At 41.0% G+C, this 23,306-nt stretch overlaps 1 protein-coding gene and 1 long non-coding RNA gene across 4 annotated transcripts in view; one reads left to right on the forward strand and one right to left on the reverse strand.

The window, feature by feature from the left end:
• Positions 1-20,944, reverse strand: part of LOC138989390 (uncharacterized) — a 47,790-nt gene extending 26,846 nt beyond the window's left edge. Inside the window, exons 1-2 of the long non-coding RNA XR_011465628.1 lie at positions 20,799-20,944; positions 5,292-5,371 (exon numbers count right to left, since the gene is read on the reverse strand). This is a non-coding gene — a long non-coding RNA (uncharacterized lncRNA). The remainder of the gene's footprint in view (positions 1-5,291; positions 5,372-20,798) is intronic.
• A 671-nt stretch (positions 20,945-21,615) lies between these two features.
• WDR89 (WD repeat domain 89) overlaps positions 21,616-23,306 on the forward strand; it is a 51,948-nt gene continuing 50,257 nt past the window's right edge. Inside the window, exon 1 of one of the 3 annotated variants that reach the window (XM_070377749.1) lies at positions 21,616-21,712. The gene's annotated coding sequence lies outside the window, so the exon portion shown is untranslated. The remainder of the gene's footprint in view (positions 21,713-23,306) is intronic. The other 2 variants (XM_070377751.1, XM_070377750.1) reach the window with 2 other exon arrangements.

Raw genomic sequence — 23,306 nt, forward strand, 5'->3', positions numbered from 1 at the left:
TGTAACTTATATGCAGAATCACGAGAAATGCTGGTTTAAATGTCTATAATGTAACTTATATGCAGAATCATGAGAAATGCTGGAAGAAGCACAAGCTGGAATCAAGATTGCCAGGAGAAATATCAATAACCTCAGATATGCAGATGACACCACCCTTATGGCAGAAAATGAAGAAGAACTAAAGAGCCTCTTGATGAAAGTGAAAGAGGAGAGTGAAAATTTGGCTTAAAACTCGATATTCAGAAAACTAAGATCATGGCATCCGGTCCCATCACTTCGTGGCAAATAGATGGGGAAACAGTGGAAACAGTGGCTGACTTTATTTTTCTGGGCTCCAAAATCACTGCAGATGGTGACTGCAGCCATGAAATTAAAAGATGCTTACTCCTTGGAAGAAAACTTATGACCAACCTAGAGAGCATATTAAAAAGCAGAGACATTACTTTGCCAACAAAGATCCATCTAGTCAAGGCTATGGTTTTTCTAATGGTCATGTATGGATGTGAGAGTTGGACTGTGAAGCAAGCTGAGCACCGAAGAATTGATGCTTTTGAACTGTGGTGTTGGAGAAGACTCTTGAGAGTCCCTTGGACTGCAAGGAGATCCAACCAGTCCATCCTAAAAGAGATCAATCACGGGTATTCATTGGAAGGACAGATGCTGAGGCTGAAACTCCAATACTTTGGCTACCTCATGCGAAGAGTTGACTTATTGGAAAAGACCCTGATGCTGGGAGGGATTGGGGGCAGGAGGAGAAGGGGACGATGGAGGATGAGATGGCTGGATGGCATCACTGACTCAATGGACATGAGTTTGAGTGAACTCCGGGAGTTGGTGATGGACAGGGAGGCCTGGTGTGCTGCAGTTCATGGGGTCGCAGAGTCTGACACGACTGAGCAACTGAACTGAACTAAAAACTCATTTGAAAAGACCCTGATGCTGGCAAAGATTGAGGGCAGGAGGAGAAGGGGACAAGGAGGGACAAGGAGGAGAAGGATGAGAGGGTTGTATGTCATCACTGACTCAGTGGACATGAAAGAAAAGAAAGAAAGTGAAGTCACTCAGTCGTGTCCAACTCTTTGCGACCCCACGGACTGTAGCCTACCAGGTTCCTCCATCCATGGGATTTTCCAGGCAAGAGTACCAGAGTGGGTTGCCGTTGCCTTCTCCAGGGGATCTTCCTGACCCAGGGATTGAACCCAGGTCTCCCACATTGCGGGCAGATGCTTTACCGTCTGAGTCACCAGGGAAGTTCAAACATGAGTTTGGGTAAACCCTGGGTGTTGGTGATGGACAGGGAGGCCTGGTGTGCTGCAGTCCATGGGGTTGCAAAGAGTCGGACACGACTGAGCAACTGAACTGAACTGAACGTATAAAAAACCATACCTTAAAAAGGTACTAAGATTTAAAAGGAAGTGGTACAAAATGAGTATTCTCTTTTTTTCTTACATATATCCTAATTATGGAAAGGTTTTTGTTGAAATTCCACTAGAAATATCTATCTTCCCTAATATCAGTCAGATGTTATATATTTGTATCTGACATATGGATTAAGTATCTATTGTCACTCTTCATTTGGAAAATTTTCAAACAAGTTTGACAGTTCTGTTTCCCAATATCAGCATACTTGAATTTTTACAGATGACAAATCATTTTCAGCAATAAAGTCAGAGAATGTTAGAAACATTGCCAAACATGTTTTCAAATTGTACTTGTTTTTGATAAGCAGTTACTTTCCCATTCATTGTTAAAAGGTCACTGTTACCTTGAAAGAACAGATAAAGTGTTCCTTTCTTCTGTCCCCCAAAATATCTGCCAACATTGCATTTTACACAGTCACTTGTCAGCACAGGAACGGACAAGAAATTTGAAACTTTCCTTTTAGTAAAAGGAAAATGTGAAACTCATCTGCACTTTGGCCACTCTTTTAAGGATTCTGCCACAAATATCAGTAAACCTTTCTTTGTTGTAATAAATATTTTTATGCTCACTCTACAGATAATAAAAACTACTGTAAAGACCTTACACTGAATTTTTTGTCTTATTTTTTATTAAAATAGATGACATCCTACAGAAGTTCAGTCTGGTGCCAACTTCCCTGTTATTTAACTTACCAATGAAAAATCTAATGATTTGATTTCACATGTGTCATTAGCACTGTAACCAGGTTCCAGAGAATTAATTTATCCTGGTGAAATCAGTTGCTCCACTAAGAAAATCAGTTTTGTTTTCCCATGTAAAATTGTTTTTATTAGCAAAGTCATTTATTATTGAAAATATAACCTTTCTGGAATATATTTTTTAATGGGTCAAGAGAAATAGTTCTTCCTATATTTCATCCTTAACTCAGAATTTAACAAACACCATAAGCTGAATCAGATGAGAAATACTTCCATCCAAATTAACAGGAGCCCTCCACACTGCATAATTTAATACTTGAATCTTCAACTTTGCACAATATTTTCTATACATATACACTTTAGTATATGTTATCTGAATAATCTATTTTAGTTTGTCTCTTTAAAAATTGTTTATTTTAGCTATTTTAACTGTTGCAGGAAAGATATATTTCTCCAGTGGTGTATGAATTGATTTCTTTTTAGTTACTGCAATTTTTGTCTTGTTTTGTCTTCCACTTTTAGGTAAGAAGCCGCAGAAGAAAACTTAGAAATCTAAACATTTACCACTTAGTTTAGTGCAATTGTATAAAGTGTTACATGTCACATAATTTTAAATATCATTCAAAAGATTGTTGAGATTTAACTTCATATTCTGGATGTATCAATTTTAAATACCTTGCAAATAGTGTTTTTATATTACCATCAGCTAATACCTCAATCCATTATGGCCACTAAGGCAAAATTCATTTGCTAGAAAAGTGGATAGAAATCTGTATTTAAAATTATTTCTTTTGGGTTGCACTGGGTATTCACTGCTGTGTGCAGGCTTTCTCTAGTTGTGGCAGGCAGAGGCTATTCTTTCATTGCAGTGAATGGGCCTCTCATTGCAGTGGCTTCTCTTGTTGAGCACAGGCTCTGGGTGCACGGGCTTTAGTAGCTCTGGAGTGCAGGCTCAGTAGTTGAGACTTGTAGGCTCTGGAGCAGGGGCTCAGTAGTTGTGGTGTACAGGCTTAGCTGCTCCACAGAACATGTAATCTTCCCAGACCAGGGATTAGACACATGTCCCCTGCACTGGAAGCTGGTACAGTTGTACCACCAGGGAAGTCCCAAATAGTCTTCCTTTGAGTTTCTAATTATTTTGGCTGACTTGTTAGATCTCACTTAAAAAACTGTCATTTTTATCACATGTTTTGGATAAGAAGAGGTTGTCCTGAAAGGAGGAAAAATCTAGTCCTTCCTTTTGGTTATTGTTTTTGCTTTTATTATTGATCTTTTTGTCTTGTCTTCTTTGCATAACTGTTTTAACATCAAATATTTTACTATCTCATGTCAGTTTCTCAAGAAGCAGAGTCTGAGGTAAGGATTCTTGTGCCAGTGAATTTTGGAGAAACTGAGGGATGTCAGATGAAACCTGTAAGGCAGTGCAGGAAACAGAACAGCTCAGGGAAAGGGGCTCGGCAAAGATGTGGGTTTACCTGAAGTTTATCCTCAATTTGATCAAAAAAGCTCCAGTGCATGGATGGCACCATGGAGTTGTGTGTGTCACCTCCAAGAAGGGAGGCAAGACTTTTATATCCCCTTATCATTGAGTCATTGGCTATAGGCCACCTGGAGTTGGGGGTTAGAGGTTGGTGGTAATTTCTAATCTCCCTGATTAGGTAACTCCCATCATTTAAGAACAAGCCTGCCAAGCAGAAGGGTATAGCTATGAGCTGTTAGCAGCCAAGAGTCATATGAAGAATGCAATGACCAGTAAGGAGGATCTTGGCAGGGTACCAATATCCATTTTGTGAGATTAGTTTAGTTAAAACTAGGTGTCACGATTGGTAACTCCTTTACTTTACTACTGTACAATGTGTCACAATGTCCTGAAAAGGAATAATAAACACAAGAGGGTGACAGTTGTGGAATTCCTGCTTGTGTTGGTGGATACCCACTACCTTATGTGACCATCTGACCTTCCAACTGAGTAATGATGAAAGTGATATTCCACAGATGAATAAAAATTAACCTATTTTCAGACAAAAAAGAGACAAATACAAGTTCTAATATTTTTTTTCTGAACCTCAGTAAGTCACCTTGCAAACTCTACCTTGGAGATCACTGTACCAGACTCTAATGCCCAGGCTGATAAAAAAGGACATGAGACCTATGAAATACGTGATAGAAAAAGCTGGTACTCTGCGTCCTTTCACCGCCTCTTTCAGTGTCTTTTTTCTTATGTGTATGCCCTGTCCTATGTTTGCCTGCTGTTTTCATACTGTCTATCTTCAGGCTTGCCAGAAACTCTCATTCTCAGCACAGCCTTTCTTTCTTTTTATTTTAGCACAGCCTTTCTAAATAAAAAGTTTCTATACATAAAAACAACAACAACGATCCAACAAGGAAATGAGCATGAAATAGTTCACTGAAATGTAAACACACTTATAGATATTTCATGGAGATCAAGTTTGGCAGTACCAATCAAAATGTAAAATGCATATCCTTTGACCCAACAATTGTTTCTAATTTATGCAAAAGATATACTTGTGTATGTGCATAAAGAGGCATGAACAAGGATATATGCATCTGTGGATTTGCAAATATGTAAAACAGAGCAACTCTTCTTACTACTCTTTCATTTTGGAAAATATATTTTTCGTAAAATATTATTTATATTACCATGTAATGTGTTTAATGATACTGTTACTTAAAATAAGTAAATATTTTAAAATTTTAATTTCAAATATAGTATAGATGTCAATGAATAATGGACATACACAAAAACTTTTGGGGGTCCTAGATAATTGTTAAGAGTATAGAGAGGTCCTGAGACCAAAATGTTTGAGAACTGTCTAGAAGGTCTAGAACTGTCTAGAGAATGTTGTCTTCATCCACCTTTTCTCTCTCCTCTCTCCTTCAGCATTATCATATTCCTTCTAGTACACAGAGATTTGTGTTATTCCCTCTACTTGAAGAGATGGAACTCTGTATTCACTACAGTACCCAGCAGTGCTTTGCATGTAATGGAAGTTCAATGAGTATTTTTCCAATAAGTATTTGCAGAATTAAAAAACGAATGTTGGTCTCCCATATTTCTTCTAAACCTGCTCTCCTTTTCAAATTTATCTTTATTTGACTCTGTTTTTCATTATAGGTAGCCATTGACTTATCTCTCTTTCCTTTCATTACCTTCTCAGATTAAAAGCTTCTCAGCAAGCTCTTCACTTCTCTTTTCACTTCAGCAAGCTCCATGCCAAGTGTGGTGACTTCTATGGGTGACAACGTGAAAAGAAATTAGGCCAGGAATTCAGTCTTGCCTCTTGCTGACTAATATACCAAGCTTCCTTGGGTATTGGTAGTGATATATTATTCTTGCTCAAGAGCCTGCAGAATCTGTTTACCAGCTCAGGTGTAAGCACCTTTGTTTGTGTTTATGCTCACAACTTTATCCCACTTACCAACCTTATCTCCCATGAATTCAGAACATACCCTCTCTCTTCAGACAGGCTTCCACATGCTCTCTCCCAATGACAGATGTTTTGTACTGGCTAATCTCACTGCCTAGCTAGATATTACTTATATTTTAACCCATTTAGTTTCCATGCTGCTGCTGCTAAGTAGCTTCAGTCGTTACCGACTCTGTGCGACCCCATAGACGGCAGCCCACCAGGGATTCTCCAGGCAAAAACACTGGAGTGGGTTGCCATTTCCTTCTCCAATGCATGAAAGTGAAAAGTGAAAGTGAAGTCACTCAGTCGTGTCCAGCTCCTAGCAACCCCATGGACTGCAGCCTATCAGGCTCCTCCATCCATGGGATTTGCCAGGCAAGAGTACTCTCCATCAAATCTGCAAATACCTTCTTTTCTTCATATATCATCATAGTAAACATGTACCTTGCCAAGTGCCAAGCTCTGGACTAGACACTGGTGACAAAAGTCAAATTAAACACAATCCCCGTATCCAACAGGGAAGACTGACATGATCATAATAAATACTATGTTCTAAGCATGTGTGTGTTGTAAAATGTGTTATCTCATGTAATGCTCAACACAAGCCTATTATGTCATTTGCCTTACTTCTTACTTTCTTGTCTAAGAAATGAAGGAAGTGGATGCTAAATGGATGTGTCACTTGTTCTGTCATGTATCCAGCAAGTGCTAGAGTCTTCGACTCCCAGCATTGGAGTTTTTAGTTATTATCTTATACTTCCTGAGTGAAACAGAATCAGAGTGTTAAGGGCAAAGTGGTTGGGGAGCAAGGAAGAAAAAGCCTTTTTTTCTGGGAGGAACGGTTGGGTAGGAACTGTAAGAGAGGGTTACATGGTGTCCTTCCATATGGTCACAAAGAGCCCAAACACACAAACAAGCATCACCAAGGGCACGAAGCTATGAATGAGGCGCTGACTTGGGCAAGTTGTTGCTACTTCTCTTAGATTCTCATAGAATAGGTCACTGTCTATACTTTCAGTCACACTTCAAACTCACTGAAGTGAGTTTATTTTTTATGCATCTGTTTCTACCATTAGACAGTGCAGTGAGGATGAGGAAGGTATCATATTCATCTTTTTATACTTTTTATATGTATTGCTCACAGTAGGTGCTCAATACATGCTCTTAAAGGAGTGAGTGACTGGAGTGCAGGATGTGTAAGGCTGGGGAGAAAGGGGTGGTAAATGAAATCAGAAGGTAGGTGGAGCTTGATTTTAAAAAGCATGCTCTGGAATTTAAGGCTTATTTGTAGGTAAAAGGAAGCATGGAAGCAAAGAAGGTTTTTTGTTAACAGTACATACACTTTCCCAAAGTAATACAAGTCTATAGTTTTAAAAAGACATAGTACTGCCATAAAAAAGAATGAAATAATGCCATTTGCAGTAACGTGCGTGGACCTAGAGATTATCATAGCAAATGAAGTAAGTCAGAGAAAGATAAATACGTATTACTTACAGAGTCTAAAAAAACGATACTGATGAACTTATTTACAAAACAGAAATATACATAGACATTGAAAACAAACTTATGTTTACCAAAGGGAAAAAGAGGGGAGGGATAAACTAGGATTAACAGATATACATGATTATATATAAAACTTATCTATAAACAGAAAGGACCCACTGTATAGCACAGAGAACTATATTCAATATCCTGTAATAACCTATATGGAAAAGAATCTGAAAAAGAATATGTGCTATATATAATATGTATATATTGTATATATATAATTGAATCACTTTATTGTACACCTAGAACACTGCAAATAAACTACAATTAAAAAAAAAAGAATAGTACTAAAACAAGAAATAGTACTAAAACTCTTTTACAACTAAAAGAGTAGTTCCCTGCTCTTCTCCCAGTCCTGTTCACTAGGCAAATAGCCTCAATTCTTGTTTACTCGAATTTACAGCCATATTTCTAATCAGTGTTCTTAAATGGCTATTTTTAAAATTAATTTTAGACACTGACTTCCCAGCATGGTGGATAAGGACTCTTTCTGCCATGGTCTACTCCCTCATTATTGTGAATGCATGTTCACCCTGCATCAGCTCAGTTCAGCTGCTTAGTCGTGTCAGACTCTCTGCAACCCCATGAACTGCAGCACGCCAGGCCTCCCTGTCCATCACCAACTCCCAGAGTTCACCCAAACCCATGTCCATTGAGTCAGTGATGCCATCCAACCATCACATCCTCTGTCATCCTCCTTCTCTTCCTGCCCTCAATCCTTCCCAGCATCAGGGTCTTTTCAAATGAGTCACCTCTTCACATCAGGTGGCCAAAGTATTGGAGTCTCATAGTACTTGTCATTAGCTGAAATTACACTATGTACTTTTAATATAAATTATACTTCTAGTGTCTTCCCACCGGAAAGTAAACTGTGTGAAGACAGGCACCTTATTTTAGCACTACAATTCCAGGAGGTAAAATATACCGAGTACATAACAGGTGATCTATAATATTTGTTAAATGAATTAATCAACTCATATTAAGGAGAAATATTTTCTAAATAAAGCACATTTTTTGTAAATTCCTGGCCATAATAGGTGTAGTTCTTATATTGCTTTTGCAGAGTGGTTTCCATTTCTCACTTTTTATTCTCCAGTTTCCTAACTATGCCCAGAGGCCTCTTTGTACAGAAGAAAGGATCATAATGGCAAACATTTCATGTTATAGTCATTTACCTCTATCTTACCATCTACCTACTTAAAGATCAGACAAAACTTTGATGTCCTTGCTTTTCCTTATCTCTTTTATCTGTGTGTGTGTGTGTGTGTATGTGTATAGGGGGCAAGGCTGTGCTTGGACTTTGCTGCTTGGGCTTTTCTCTAGTTCCAGCAAGTGGGGCCAGTGTCCAGTTATAGTGCATGGGCTTCTCATTGTGGTGGCTTCTCTTGTTGCAGAGCATGGGCTCTAGGGCACTCAGGTTTTGGTAGTTGAGGCACCGGGCTCAGTAGTTGCGGCTCCCAGGCTCTAGAGCACAGACTCATTAGTTGTGCTCTAGACTTACTTGCTCCCCGGCATGTGGGATCTTTCTGGATCAGGGGTTGAACCTGTATCTCCTACATTGGCAGGCAGATTCTTCACCACTGAGGCACCAGGTAAGCCCACTCTTCCTTATCTTAGCTGATCAAATAGGCAGTCAAGGCATTTACAAAGAGGGAGATTTGTTTTCTCCTGCACAGAGCACTCTCTCAGAGGTGGGGGACAAAAAAAATAATTTAGGTCACTTAGTCTTGGTATTTATAACTTTGAAAGAAACCATTTGCTTCCTTTCACTGTTCATGCTGCTCTGCTGCTGCTGCTAAGTCGCTTCAGTCGTGTCCGACTCTGTGTGACCCCATAGACGGCAGCCCATCAGGCTCCACCGTCCCTGGGATTCTCCAGGCAAGAACACTGGAGTGGGTTGCCATTTCCTTCTCCAATGCATGAAAGGGAAAAGTGAAAGTGAAGTCGCTTAGTCGTTCCCGACTCTTAGCAACCCCATGGACTGGAGCCTACCAGGCTCCTCCATCCATGGGATTTTCCAGGCAAGAGTACTGGAGTGGGGTGCCATTGCCTTCTCCACATGCTGCTCTAAGTATAGTCAAATACATGTTTTGAAATATGTATTTTCTTAGTACGGAAGATTTATAGGAAAAATTAATACTTGCTACAAGTTTAAGTGGGAAATAATTACCAAAGTCATCAGTTTTGTAGCACAACCAACAACTACCATGCTACTGTTCAGCTTCTAAGTTGTGTCCAACTCTGCAACCCCATGGACTGCAGCATGCCAGGCTCCTCTGTTCTCCACTATCTATTGGAGTTTGCTCAAATTCATGTACTCTGAGTTGGTGATGCTATCTAACCATCTCATCCTCTGCCGCCCCCTTCTCCTTTGCCTTCAATCTTTCTCAACATCAGGGTCTTCTCCAATGAATAAGCTCTTTGAACCAGGTGGCTGACGTATTGGAGCTTCAACATAAGTTCTTCCAATGAATCTTCAGGATTGATTTCCTTTAGCACTGACTGCTTTGATCTCCTTGCTGTCCAAAAGACTGTTAAAGAGTCTTCTCCAGCATCACAGTTTGAAGGCATTACTTCTTTGGTTAGCTTTCTCTATGGTCCAACTCTCATATCTGCATGACTACAGGAAAAACCATAGCTTTAATTATATGCAAAAGGAAAGACATACCCATTTGAATGCAGAGTTCCAAATAATAGTAAGGAGAGATAAGAAAACCTTCCTCAGTGATCAGTGCAAAGAAATAGAGGAAAATAATAAAATGGGAAAGATTAGAGATCCCTTCAAGAAAATCAGAGATACCAAGGGAACAATTCATGCAAAGATGGGCTCAATAAGGGACAGATATGGTATGGACCTAACAGAAGCAGAAGATATTAAGAAGAGGTGGCAAGAATACACAGAAGAACTGTACAAAAAAGATCTTCACAACCCAGATAATCATGATGGTGTGATTACTCACCTAGAGCCAGAAATCCTGGAATGTGAAGTCAAGTAGGCCTTAGGAAGCATCACTATGAACAAAGCTAGTGGAGGTGATGGAATTCCAGTTGAGCTATTTCAAATCCTAAAAGATGATGCTGTGTAAGTGCTGCACTCAATATGCCAGCAAATTGGGAAAACTCAGCAGTGGCCATGGGACTGGAAAAGGTCAGTTTTCATTCCAATCCCTAAGAAAGGCAATGCCAAAGAATGCTCAAACTACCACACAATTGCACTCATCTCACATGTTAGTAAAGTAATGCTCAAAATTCTCCAAGTCAGGCTTCAGCAATACGTGAACCATGAACTTCCTGATGTTCAAGCTGGTTTTAGAAAAGGCAGAGGAACCAGAGATCAAATTGCCAACATCCGCTGGATCATGGAAAAAGCAAGAGAATTCCAGAAAAACATCTGCTGCTGCTGCTGCTGCTAAGTCACTTCTGTTGTGTCCGACTCTATGTGACCCTATAGACGGCAGCCCACCAGGCTCCCCCATCCCTGGGATTCTCCAGGCAAGAACACTGGAGTGGGTTGCCATTTCCTTCTCCAATGCATGAAAGTGAAAAGTGAAAGGGAAATTGCTCAGTCGTGTCTGATTCTTCGAGACCCCATGGACTGCAGCCCACCAGGCTCCTCCATCCATGGGATTTGCTAGGCAAGAGTATTGGAGTGGGGTGCCATCGCCGTCTCTGAGAAAAACATCTATATCTGCTTTATTGACTATGCCAAAGCCTTTGACTGTGTGGATCACAATCAACTGTGGAAAATTCTGAAAGAGATGAGAATTCCAGACCACCTGACCTGCCTCTTGAGAAATCTGTACGCAAGTCAGGAAGCAAGTTTGAACTGGACATGGAACAACAGACTGGTTCCAAATCAGGAAAGCAGTACATCAAGGCTGTATACTGTCACCCTGCTTATTTAACTTATATGCAGGGTACATCATGAAAAACACTAGGCTGGAGGAAGCACAAGCTGGAATCAAGACTGCTGGGAGAAATATCAATAACCTCAGATATGCAGATCAGAGATCAGATCATATCAGTCGCTCAGTCATGTCCGACTCTTTTCGACCCCATGAATCACAGCACGCCAGGCCTCCCTGTCCATCACCAACTCCCGGAGTTCACTGAGACTCATGTCCATCGAGTCAGTGATAGCATCCAGCCATCTCATCCTCTGTCGTCCCCTTCTCCTCTTGCCCCCAATCCCTCCCAGCATCAGATATGCAGATGACACCACCCTAATGGCAGGAAGTGAAGAGGAACTACAGAGCCTCAACATTCAGAAAACGAAGATCATGGCATCTGGTCCCATCACTTCATGGTAAATAGATGGGGAAACAGTGGAAACAGTGGCTGACTTTATTTTTTGGGGCTCTAAAATCACTGCAGATGGTGACTGCAGCCATGAAATTAAAAGACGCTTACTCCTTGGAAGAAAACTTATGACCAACCTAGAGAGCATATTAATAAGCAGAGACATTACTTTGCCAACAAACGTCCATCTAGTCAAGGCTATGGTTTTTCCAGTAGTCATGTATGGATGTGAGAGTTGGACTATAAAGAAAGCTGAGTGCCGAAGAATTGATGCTTTTGAACTGTGGTGTTGGAGAAGACTCTTGAGAGTCCCTTGGACTGCAAGGAGATCCAGCCAGTCCATCCTAAAGGAGATCAGTCCTGGGTGTTCATTGGAAGGACTGATGTTGAAGCTGAAACTCCAATACTTTGGCCTCCTGATGCGAAGAACTGACTCATTTGAAAAGACCATGATGCTGGGAAAGACTGAGGGCAGAAGAAGGGGATGACAGAGGATGAGATGGTTGGATGGTATCACTGACTCAATGGACATGAGTTTGAGTAAACTTCGGGAGTTGGTGATGGACAGGGAGGCCTGGCGTGCTACAGTCCATGGGGTTGCAAGGAGTCGGACACGACTGAGCGACTGAACTGAACTGAACTGACTATATGGACCTTTGTTGGCAAAGTGATGTCTCTGTTTTTTAATACAGAGGTTTGTCATAGCTGTCTACGTTTGCCATACATAGCTTTCCCTCCAAGGAGCAAGCATCTTCTAATTTCATGGTTGCAATCACCATCTGCAGTGATTTTGGAGCCCAAGTAAATAAAGTCTGTCACTGTTTCCACTTTTCCCCTTTCTAGTTGCCATGAAGTGATGGGACCAGATGCCATAGTCTTTCATTTTTTTAATGTTGAATTTTAAGCCAGCTTTTTTACTCTCCTCTTTCACTCTCATCAAGAGGCTCATTAGTTCCCCTTCAGCTTCTGCCATTAGAGTGGTATTGTCTGCATATCTGAGGTTGTTGATATTTCTCCCAGTAATCTTGATTCCAACAGCCTGACATTTTGCAAAATGTACTCTGCATATAAGTTAAATAAGCAGAGTGACAATATACAGCCTTGTCGTATTCCTTTCCCAATCTTGAACTAGTCAGTTGTTCCATGTCTGGTTCTAACTGTTGCTTCTTGACTCATATACAGGTTTCTCAGGAGACAGGTAAGGTAGTTTGGTACTCCCATCTCTTTTAAGAATTTTCCAGTTTCCCAAAGAAAGGCAATGCCAAAGAATGTTCCAAGTACCGTGCAACTGTGTCATTTCACATGCTAGGAAGGTTATGTTTAAAATCCTTCACGCTAGGCTTTCACTGTATGTGAACCAAGAACTTCCAGATGTACAAGCTGGGTTTAGAAAAGGCAGAGAAACCAGAAATCAAATTGCTAACATTCGTTGGATCATGTAGAAAGCAAAGGACTCCAGAAAAACATATACTTCTGCTTAAATGACTACATTAAACCTTTGACTGTGTGGATCACAATTACCCTGAATGGATTTTCAATTTGGGAATTTAAGGGTGAGAAAATAGTAATTAATTAGATTAATATATTCATGACTGAGACTTTATTTAATGTTCCTTTCCTCTTTTAACCTTTCACTTCATTAGCCTGAGAGCAATCATCTGTAATCATTTATAATCATCTGATTACAAACTGATGACTCTCAAGTCAAGCTTCTGACTCTCACTGTGACTCTGTATTTTATCACCATCATCACAACGTATTTGCTCAAAGGAAAGAAAACTTGATTTTGCTTCAATGTGATATTATTGCTCAGATATTAAGATGCTGGCCATCATGATGAGATCCATCTTTACAATTCTTTGCACAACTTAGGATTTTGTGTCATCTGGTATGGAAATTTATTTATTGTAATACACTGCTTAGAAAACTAAATCCAACTTCCTACTAAATATTTTTCTAGGATAGTGATGAGAGAGAATCAAACTATATGTAAATCCAAAAATGGGAAGACAATGAGTGGAGTTACCAGTGGTATTTGAGTCTGAGAACCAAAAGTTCCAGAAATCTTTCAAAAGAAAACAGATGGTGTTCATATTTCTTTTACAGCTCAGATGAATAATTTTGTATTATACCATCATATAAACCAATTGGAAATCACATGAAAAAAAGAAAAATCCTAATGAGTCTGTATTTCACATAACTTCATATCAATTGTCTCTTTATTACTGCACTCTACTCTGCCTGTAACTTGGATCTACTTCATCATTTAAACTTTGATTCCACTTCATGGCTGTTGTATAATCCTAGTGTTATCATTACATTTTTTTTTTCAAGGATAATTTTTAACAACTAAAGGGCTCAGCAAACATCTTTTTTTATCATCCTTCCTAGAATCACTCAGAGCAACTGGTATAAATGGACCAAGTGCTGGAATTTGAACCAGAGGCTCCTGAACACCTGTACTGTGGCAAGCACTGTGGGGAGGGCTTTATTTACATTGTGTTTATTTTCATAATCTCATTGAAAGGAATATATTGTCACCTGATGAATAATTTGAAGTTTAGAGAGATTAAATAACTTCTTCAAAATCATACAGTTTTGAGTAATAGTCCTTATTAAAATATTTGCTTATTTTAGTTACATTTGGTGGGGGAGTCATCATTTAGAGATACAAAGAATCCTATCTACAAATGAAATGACTTGCTTATAAATAATCTAATAGGAGATGTGGTGGGAAAGTGGGTGAGAGCATAGATATAAGTTTAGCCATCAGTTAAGTTGGTTGATAGGGTCATATACATAATGGTTCATGATACCATTTTTTTCTACTTTTGTATAAGATGGAACTTTCCCACACTGAAGTTTTTAAAAGTAGCCTGGAATGTAGAACTACAATAAAAAAGAAAGTGTAAAGGTGTAGCTGGACCACAAAGAAGGCTGAGCGCTGAAGAATTGATGCTTTTAAATTGTGGTGCTGGAGGAGACTCTTGAGAGTCCCTTGGACTGCAAGGAAATCAAACCACTCAATTCTAAAAGAAATCAACCTTGAATATTCATTGGAAGAACTGATGCTGAAGCTGAAGCTCCAATACTTTGCCCCACTAATGTGAAGAGCCAGCTCACCGGAAAAGACCCTGATGCTGGGAAAGATGGAGGACAGGAGGAGATGGGGGCAACAGAGGATGAGATGGTTGGATGGCATGACTGACTCAATGGACATGACTTTGAGCAAACTCTGGGAGACAGTGAAGGGTACTGCAGTTCATGGGGTCACAAAGAGTTGACAGACACAACTTAGCAACTGAACAACAACAAATCTGTAGTAGTGTTCACCTTAGCAATTCAAGAACTCTTTCAGCTGTATCCTTTTAGAGCTGATCTGGAGGAAGAGCCCTGGATCAACTTTAACGTGCATGGGTAAATGAGTACTTCCATAACTTATTTAATAAAGAAGTGATGAGAATTCCCTGGAAGTCCAGTGGTTAGTACTTGGCACTTTCACTGCTGGCCTAGGTTCAATCTCTGGTTGGGAAACTAAGATCCTGCAAGCCTGGCAACACAGTCAAAAAGAAAAAATTTTTTTCAAAGTAATTATTAAGATCCTAAGCTGCTCCTGTTGATCCTAACCACACCTCTATAATAAACTATGGTCCTAATTCTTAGTTAAATAGAAGACCCAAGGACCAACCGTTTGTCAAATACTCTAGTCTTTCTTTCTTCTCCTCTTGACTCCATTTAGTGTGCTATTTTACTATTTGTTCATTCTTTTTAACTTCAAAGTAGCAGGAAGAGAACAAACAGCTTAAACCATTCAATTCACCACCTTTGAGCAGCTCTGTGGAGAGGTTTTCTGGAGGTAGGTGGTGTTTTGGGTCAATATAATTATCAGTTGCAGTACCAGTTCTGCCTCTTCTTCAACTCTCAGCTGTCTAAAGGGGTTATAGGAAAGTCCATCTTAAAACTGAAGGAATTAAAATACTGTCACTATCTTGAAAAATCCGCACGGTGACTGGAGTAAACCAATTGGCACCTGTTACAGGATGTTCTAGCCACCTCTCCACCCTGTGGCTTCAACGGCAATGTTGTTGACATTTTCAAAAGGTCCAGAGCGGGTAGCTTGCCAGGAAGTCCTTCTCATACAGAGGCAGACATGCCTACAGGTGGGCCTTTATACTGAGAAACCTCTGTGATTCAAGAGTTGGGCAACATATTCCTGATGCTAGGGAATCAAGCCAAAGGCTTCAAATGTAGGCTGTCAGGCCAACATCTCAAGGAATAGCCAAAGAGGCAGAAAGTTAGAGAAACAGGCTGGAATGGAGTTTGAAGGTAGAGCCATTCCTTTTAGACGCATTTTACCAGAGAGTGGAAATGGAATTGGTTTGTACATCCTGTGTGCTTATACTAACCCTCTTCCCAAAATACAAGTCACAATGTCAAATATAGTTTCCGGGAATGAGCTGCAAGCCTGAACCCCAACTCTCAAAGATCTGAAGTTCTTTATCTGTGTGCTGCCATGAAGGTATTTTGTAGATGTAATTACTGTTCATTATCAGTAGACTTTAAATAAAGGTTATCCTAGATAATCTGGCCAGGCCCAATTCACTTAGCTGAAGGGCTTTCAGAGCAGAACCGAGGTTACTAGGAAGAAATTCTGCCTGTGGATTGCAACTTCAGCGCATGCCTGAGAGTTCCAGACTCCTTCTCCTGACACACTGCTCTACAGATTTCAGATTCGTCTTCTAGCCAGCCCCACAATTGTCTAAGTCAATTCCTTGCAAAAAAAAAAAATCCTTAATTTATATCTCTGACTGGTTCTGTTTCTCTCATTGAGCCTTGGTACAGTGATTGAGCCTGAATATTTCCAAATAGTATTATGTGTAATTCAGACTTCACATTTTAACAATAGCAAACAAAAATATTTTTGTGCATATATACCAGTCATAGATTTTATTTTCTTGGGTTCCAAAGTCACTGGTGATGGTGACTGCAGCCATGAAGTTAAAAGATGCTTGCTCCTTGGAAGGAAAGCTATAACAAGCCTAGAAAGTGTGTTAAAAAGCAGAGACACCATTTTGCCAACAGAAGTCCATACAGTCAAAGCTATGGTTTTTCCAGTAGTCAGCACAGATGTGAGAGTTGGACCATAAAGAAGGCTGAGCCCAAGAATTGATGTTTTCAAACTGTGGTGCTGGAGAATACTCTTGACAGTCACTTAGACTACAAGGAGATCAAACCAGTCATTCCTAAAGAAAATCAACCTTGAATATTCATTTGAAGGACGGAAGCTGAAGCTAAAGCTCCTATACTTTGACCACCTGATACAAAGAGCCAACTCATTGGAAAAGATCCTGATGCTGGGCAAGATTGAAGGCAAAAGAAGAAGGGGGCAGCAGAGCATGAGATGGTTAGATAGCATCACCAACTCAACGGACATGAATCTGAGCAAACTCCAGGAGATAGTGGAGGACAGAGGAGCCTGGCATGCCACAATCCACGGAGCCACAAAGAGTTGGACATGACTTAGTGACTAAATAACAACAGGAGTGAGAGTATGTGTGGAGTGTATGTATATGTGTGCTCTTTTGACTAGGCTTGACCTTCAGCCCCGTGTCCTTCCTTGCAGTGTTCAAGAATCCTATAGCAAGAATCTTGCTAAGGCAGTTAAACCAGAATCACCCTCTCTCAATATCTGATTGAGTGCCTCATCCTTCATTATCCCCCGGGTGATGTCCAATTATACCTACCAACTTTTAGTAAGAACTGTTGAGTAATGTAGCAATAATCCCCCCTAACCCTGATATTTCCTCATAGTAAACTTCCACCCACTGCCCCCCTATCCCCTGACTATAAATTCCTGCTTTCCCTGTTGGACTCAGAATTGACTCTAATCTCTCTCCCTTTTTACAGAACCCTACCACAGTACCTACCTTGAAGAAAGTCCGCCTTACCTTCTTAAAAAGTGTCATGAATAACTTTTTTCTTTAACACTTCAGACTTTTTTGATCATATATTTCTCAATAATTTTTTTTTACCACTCATACATATGTAAACATATTTATATATATGTGATTAGGTTTCAAAGTTTATCCTGCTATATCATGTTCACAATTTTAAAAAATACCTATATATATATATACACACACACATATATATAAAGAAAAGTGTTATAAGATTCCCACTGTCCCTACCTACTATCCAGTGAAACCACAGCCAAGGGAACGGGCTTGGCCGAATCAGCAGGGAGAGAAAACCCTGTTGAGACTGATTCTAGTCTAGCACGGTGAAGAGAAATGAGAGGTGTAGGATAAGTGGGAGGCCCCCGGCACCCCACCACCCCTGTGTCTGCGAGGGAGTGGGGTGGGGTGCACCGGCCTTGCAGGCCACCAGTGAAATATTCTGATCATTTTTTCACTGACCGAGTGAGGTGCAGGGGCGGGGAGAGGGGGGTGTGTGGCAGTGGCAAGCTCATTTCTGGCACCAAGTGCCCCGCCAGGGCCAGTGCCAGGTGGGGAGTTTGACTGAGGTTTGACCTGCAAATGGTGTCCTAAGGCGAGCTCAGGGAGAACAGAAACCTCCCATGGAGCAGAAGAGCAAGAACTCGCTTGATCTTGATTTTCAGTACGAATACAGACCGTGAAAGCGGGTCTTCACAATCCTTCTGACCTTTGGGGTTTTAAGCAGGAGGTGTCAGAAAAGTTACCACAGGAATAATTGGCTTGTGGTGGCCAAGTGTTCATATAGTGATGTTTTTGATCCTTTGATGTCAGCTCTTTCTATCATTTTGAAGCAGAATTCACCAAGCGTTGGGATGTTGACCCACTAATTGGGAACGTGAGCTGGGACTAGACTGTGGTGAGACAGATTAGTTTTACCCTACTGATGATGTGTTGTTGCCATGGTAATCCTGCTCGGTAGGAGGAACTGCGGGTTCAGACATTTGGTGTATGTGCTTGGCTGAGGAGTCAATGGGTCAAAGCTACCATCTGTGGGATTATGACTGAATGCCTCCAAGTCAGAATCCCATCCAGGCAGAATGATATGGCAGCCCTGGGAATCCTTGGTTGGCCTTGGACAGCCAGTCCCCTGCCATCCCTGCCAGCGGCCTGCCACCCACGTCCCTCTATGCACAGCATGGCATGCCCTGCTGCGTGCTGGGACCAGGTCATACATTAGGACCGGATCTGGTGCAGAAAGCCTTTCGTCCTAAGACAGGGGGCACAGCCAGAAAGATGGCTACCCCCTCGCCTGTCACCACCACAGGTTTGTGGGGAACCTGGTGCTTAACCATTGGTAGATGACCTGCTTCTGGGTTGGGGTTTCATAGGCAGCAGAGCAGCTCCCTTGCTATGATCTATTGAAAGTCAGTCCTGGACACAAGGGTTTGAAAAAAGGAAAAAAGCAAAAAACATTTTTTAAAAGTGTTGATATTAAAAAGTAAACACAGGAACTTTCCCGGGTGGTCCAGTGGCTGGGACTCCACGCTCCTGGTGCAGGGGGCCCAGTTTGACCTGGTCAGGGCAATAGATCCCGTGTGCTGCAACTAAAAGGTCCCTCCTGTCATGACTAAGACCCGGGGCAGCCAAATAAATAAACAAGTAAATAGTTTCAAAAAGTAAACACAACCAGGGATTGTAATATTCGTTTCCTGTATCTCAAAAGTCATCTTGCATTTCTCTCACTTTGAGGTCATTTCTTAAAACTATTTCCCAACAGATGGTGTACAAAGATGATTCCTGGGTTAAAGGGAAGTAGTGGTGACTGCTGCAATTTCTGTTTTTAAATTCTGAGTTAAAAAAAAAAACAAAACTATTCAAGATGTTTCCCTTTAAATGGAATACTTTGAGTGCTTCCGAAATACTCCAAAAGAGCAAACTTAGGACAGTTAATACAGATCAGCCAAATGTGCCCAGGATTCAGTTATTCAGTTGATTTGTCACTCTGCTGAACCATGCTAATCATAGTAGCAGTCTTGATATCTGCAATTTTTATTCTTAGTAATACAAATTTAATTAATATCCCAAATGGATCACTGATTTAAAATAGGGGCAAAAGAAAAATATTTTCAGAATGTTAGTTAATGGAAGGCATTAAAACTAACAAATTTACATTTTTGTCTGATGGTGATTTTCATACCAATATATTTCACTGAGTACATCATATCAAATATTTAAAGGAGAAATATAGTGGTGGTTACACTGTTTGGCTCTTTATGTAGAATTATAGAGAAAAAAAAACACTTATGTTTCTCATGTTTCATTTACAAAGAAAACCTGAGACCTTCTGTCATCATTTACAAGACACAAAAAATTGTAAAACCAATTATTCCAAGCATTAGTCATAACAGCAGTTTCTGCTTCGCTTAAATCCTCTAAATTGTCCTTAATTTTTTGTCCAGCAACAAGCCCTGTTTTTTTCTTACACACATGAATGTTTGTATTACATATTAAATAGAAAAAAAAATGTTGTAAAGGGCCACTCAGAAAAACTTTTGGTATTTATAGATTTTCACTTTTCTTAAACACAAAGCAATGAAATATTACTAAATGTGCTCACAGACGTGAAAGAAGTTCATGATTCAATAAAACCAAGGAAGTGAAGTGAAGTGAAGTCACTCAGTCCTATTCGACTCTTTGTGACCCCATGGACTGTAGCCTACCACGCTCCTCCATCCATGGGATTTTCCAGGCAGGAGTACTGGAGTGGGTTGCCATTTCCTTTGCCAGAGGATCTTCCCGACCCAGGAATCAAACCCGGGTCTCCCACTTGTAGGCAGATGCTCTACCACCTGAGCCACCAGAGGAAGTCCTAAAACCAAGGAAACTGCCTTAAACCAGCATGTTTCCAATAAGACTGAAAACAGACTTCATAATACAATGTTTAATAATATATAGTGTGTGTGTGCCTCCTGAAATTGGTCATGTTTGACATTTTAACTACAGCATTATTTTCCTATCAACACAGTAGCCAATTCTGCTTTTTATCATATCAACACCTGATTTACGTAAACAGACGAAAAAGTATATATAACTGTCAAGTTTAAAGCACTTTTCAAATATTGTCGAGTGAACACGAACATGAAAATCAAATACCATTTTGCTGTAAAAGCAAAAAAACCAAGACTTTTACTATCTACTTTGTATGTTAATCACGAACATCTAGCAGAGGGCTTCGCTGGTGGCTCAGTGGTAAAGAATCAGCCTGCAATGCAGGAGACTCGGGTTCGATCCCTGGAAGAGGCCATGGCAACCCACCCCAGTATTCTTGCCAGGAGAATCCCATGGACAGAGGAGCCTGGCGGGTTATATAGTCCATAGCGTCGCAAAGAGTCAGACACGACTGAAGCATCTAAGCAGCATCAGCAGAGGCACAGTAGTGAAATGGTTTAAATACTAGTATTTACCTTTACATACATGAAGACCTTCTAGTTTTCCTAAGTGTCCTTTGGCTTTAATACTGCTGATAAGCGAAAGGATAAGAAAGCACAACGGAAAACAAGAAAACCACAGTAACTATCAGCGGTTGTTAACATGGAGAAGCAGCAACAACAATCACATTCAAAGCTATGGGACATATGCGTCCAGGACCACAAATCCCAGGATTGCCTGGGGTGGACGCGGAGCTACGTTCAAATTGATAACTTTTTCAGCCAATGACACAGGCAAGTCAAAGACCGCGAAAAGGCCAGACTCCTCTGCGTTCCAAAACTGAAGTCATTATTTTAAAGTTCTGAGTGTATATGGGTGTTTCAGGGCCCGATTCGAAGTACTCAGTATTTCTCACCCTCAGAAACTTACTGGTCAACGTACCGTCTACCCGAGTCTGGCTCGGTGGTAGTTCTAGCGTCTAAACGCTGAAAGGAACTCACGTCACCTTCTGTCAACGGAAGTACCCAGTCGCCCAAGAAAGAGGCGGAACTCACTTTCTTCTTGCCCTTTCTCGGACAAGGCGCCGGGAAACTTACGCCTTCGTTACAACCAATGAGTCACTAAAACTTTCGTTAACGTAACGTACTTCCGTAACCTAAAGGGCGATGTTGCCCGTCCCTATACGGAAGCTGGGTCTACGTCTGCGCAGATGCCTAGTGTTCTTCCAATCCGGAAAGAGGCCAACTCCCGGCGTTTCTCCTCACCTCCTCACCCACCTCTTTCCCCTCCCCTGGGCAATGGCCCGCCTCTCTGCTGTTGACCAATCCTCTGCGGGTTCCTTTGCCAGTTTATCCAATCAGAGAGTTGGGGGGTGGAGTTCCGGTCGTCCGCTCGGCTCCGAGTCTGTGCTCGAGTCCGTTCCCGCACCAGTCGTGGGCGTCCTGGTCAGGTATATTTTCCAGGCCTGGGGTGGTTAAGGTTCCTGGGATGGGCAGCTATCTTGACGGTCGGCGACAGTGCCAGTTGACTCTAGAAAACCGAAGTCGCTGAGCCTGTAGCACTAGGGGCAGAAGGAAATTAGGGGAGGCGGTGAGAGGTAGCCACGTGTTGGGACTTCTGGTGCAGTGATCCGAGTCATACCCATGCTGTCACTGCTCCGCCGATCTTCTGAGGGTTAGGTTGGTGTCGCCGAAGCCGTCCTGTTTGGGTAAAAACTAAGCGCCTGTTTGTCAAGTGTTCAAGGAGGGGTAGCTGGGACCTATTTTTCCCCTACCCGCACTCCCTCCTCTCGCATTCTTTCCTACCCACCTCCTGGGTTGGTTAATTTTCGGGATCAGAAAAGCAGATTCTCCTTTGGGAAGAGAGGTCCTGGAGTATGTAGTACGAACTGTGAGACTAGCTGCTCTGATAAGCGCTTTACGTGTATTATGTCATTTAATCCACACAGCAACACCTAGAAGGGTAGATACTCATTTTCATGCGGAGAAACACATTACTCGGCTATATGTTCTCTTCAGCTTCTTTCTGACCACTTGCGTATGACATTCGGTTTCTATGCACGTAAAATTAAAATATGGTATTGCTTGTAAAATGTTGATCTTGTTTTCTTTTCTAACTTGAAGTTATTTTAGAAGTTAATACAACATACCTAGACATTGCTGTTGTCGAGGTAAAATAATCTAGTAGAAAGACATAGGAGTAGGAGCCATTTACTAACCTTTAACTGGGCAAGTCACCCTCTCAGCTGCTGCTTTTTCCACTACAGAATTGAATTCAGTACCAGACTTGCCTGCTTCCTAGAGCTGTGAGGATCAAATGAGATAATGAATATAAATTATTGATGTTAACTACATAGGACTCTTTCTGCTTTTCAGTTTCTTTACTGTAGAAGCTAGACTACCTTTAACATGCAATATATAATATACTTAAAATATTATACACACACACACATACAGTGGATAACATGCAGCCTATTACCACTTGAGTTGAAATACCTCTTAAGCCTATGTGGCCCACTTAGCTGCTTATCCAGGGTTCAGGATCTTATTCCCTATGAATGCAGAAGTGGTACTTGTCTGGTTTGTATTCTTATCTTACACTGCTGTAGACAGCATAAAGCAAAAATAGTTCAGCTCGTTTAACTGCTTTTCTGAGTTCTGATTACTTCTGGAGACTCTGAGAGGAAGTCCCATTTCTTTGGTTTTTTTCAGCTTCTAGAGGCCACTTGTATTTCTTGACTTGTGGCTCCTGTGTATTAAAAGCACATCTCTGAAATCTGTGTTTCCATGATCTTATTACCCTCTGCCTTCCTCTTAATGGGGCATTTCTGTTTACAAATAGGTCCCACCTAGATCAGTCAGTTCAGTCACTCAGTCATGTCCAACTCTTTGCAACCCCATGGACTGCAGCACACCAGACTTCCTTGTCCATTACCAACTCCTAGAACTTGCTCAAACTCATGTCCATCGAATTGGTGGTGCCATCCAACCATCTCATCCTCTGTCGTCCTCTTCTACTCCTGTCTTCATTGTTGCCCAGCATCA

Source organism: Bos mutus, chromosome 10, assembly GCF_027580195.1.
Source record: "Bos mutus isolate GX-2022 chromosome 10, NWIPB_WYAK_1.1, whole genome shotgun sequence".
In the NCBI taxonomy this organism is placed as follows: Eukaryota; Metazoa; Chordata; class Mammalia; order Artiodactyla; family Bovidae; genus Bos; species Bos mutus.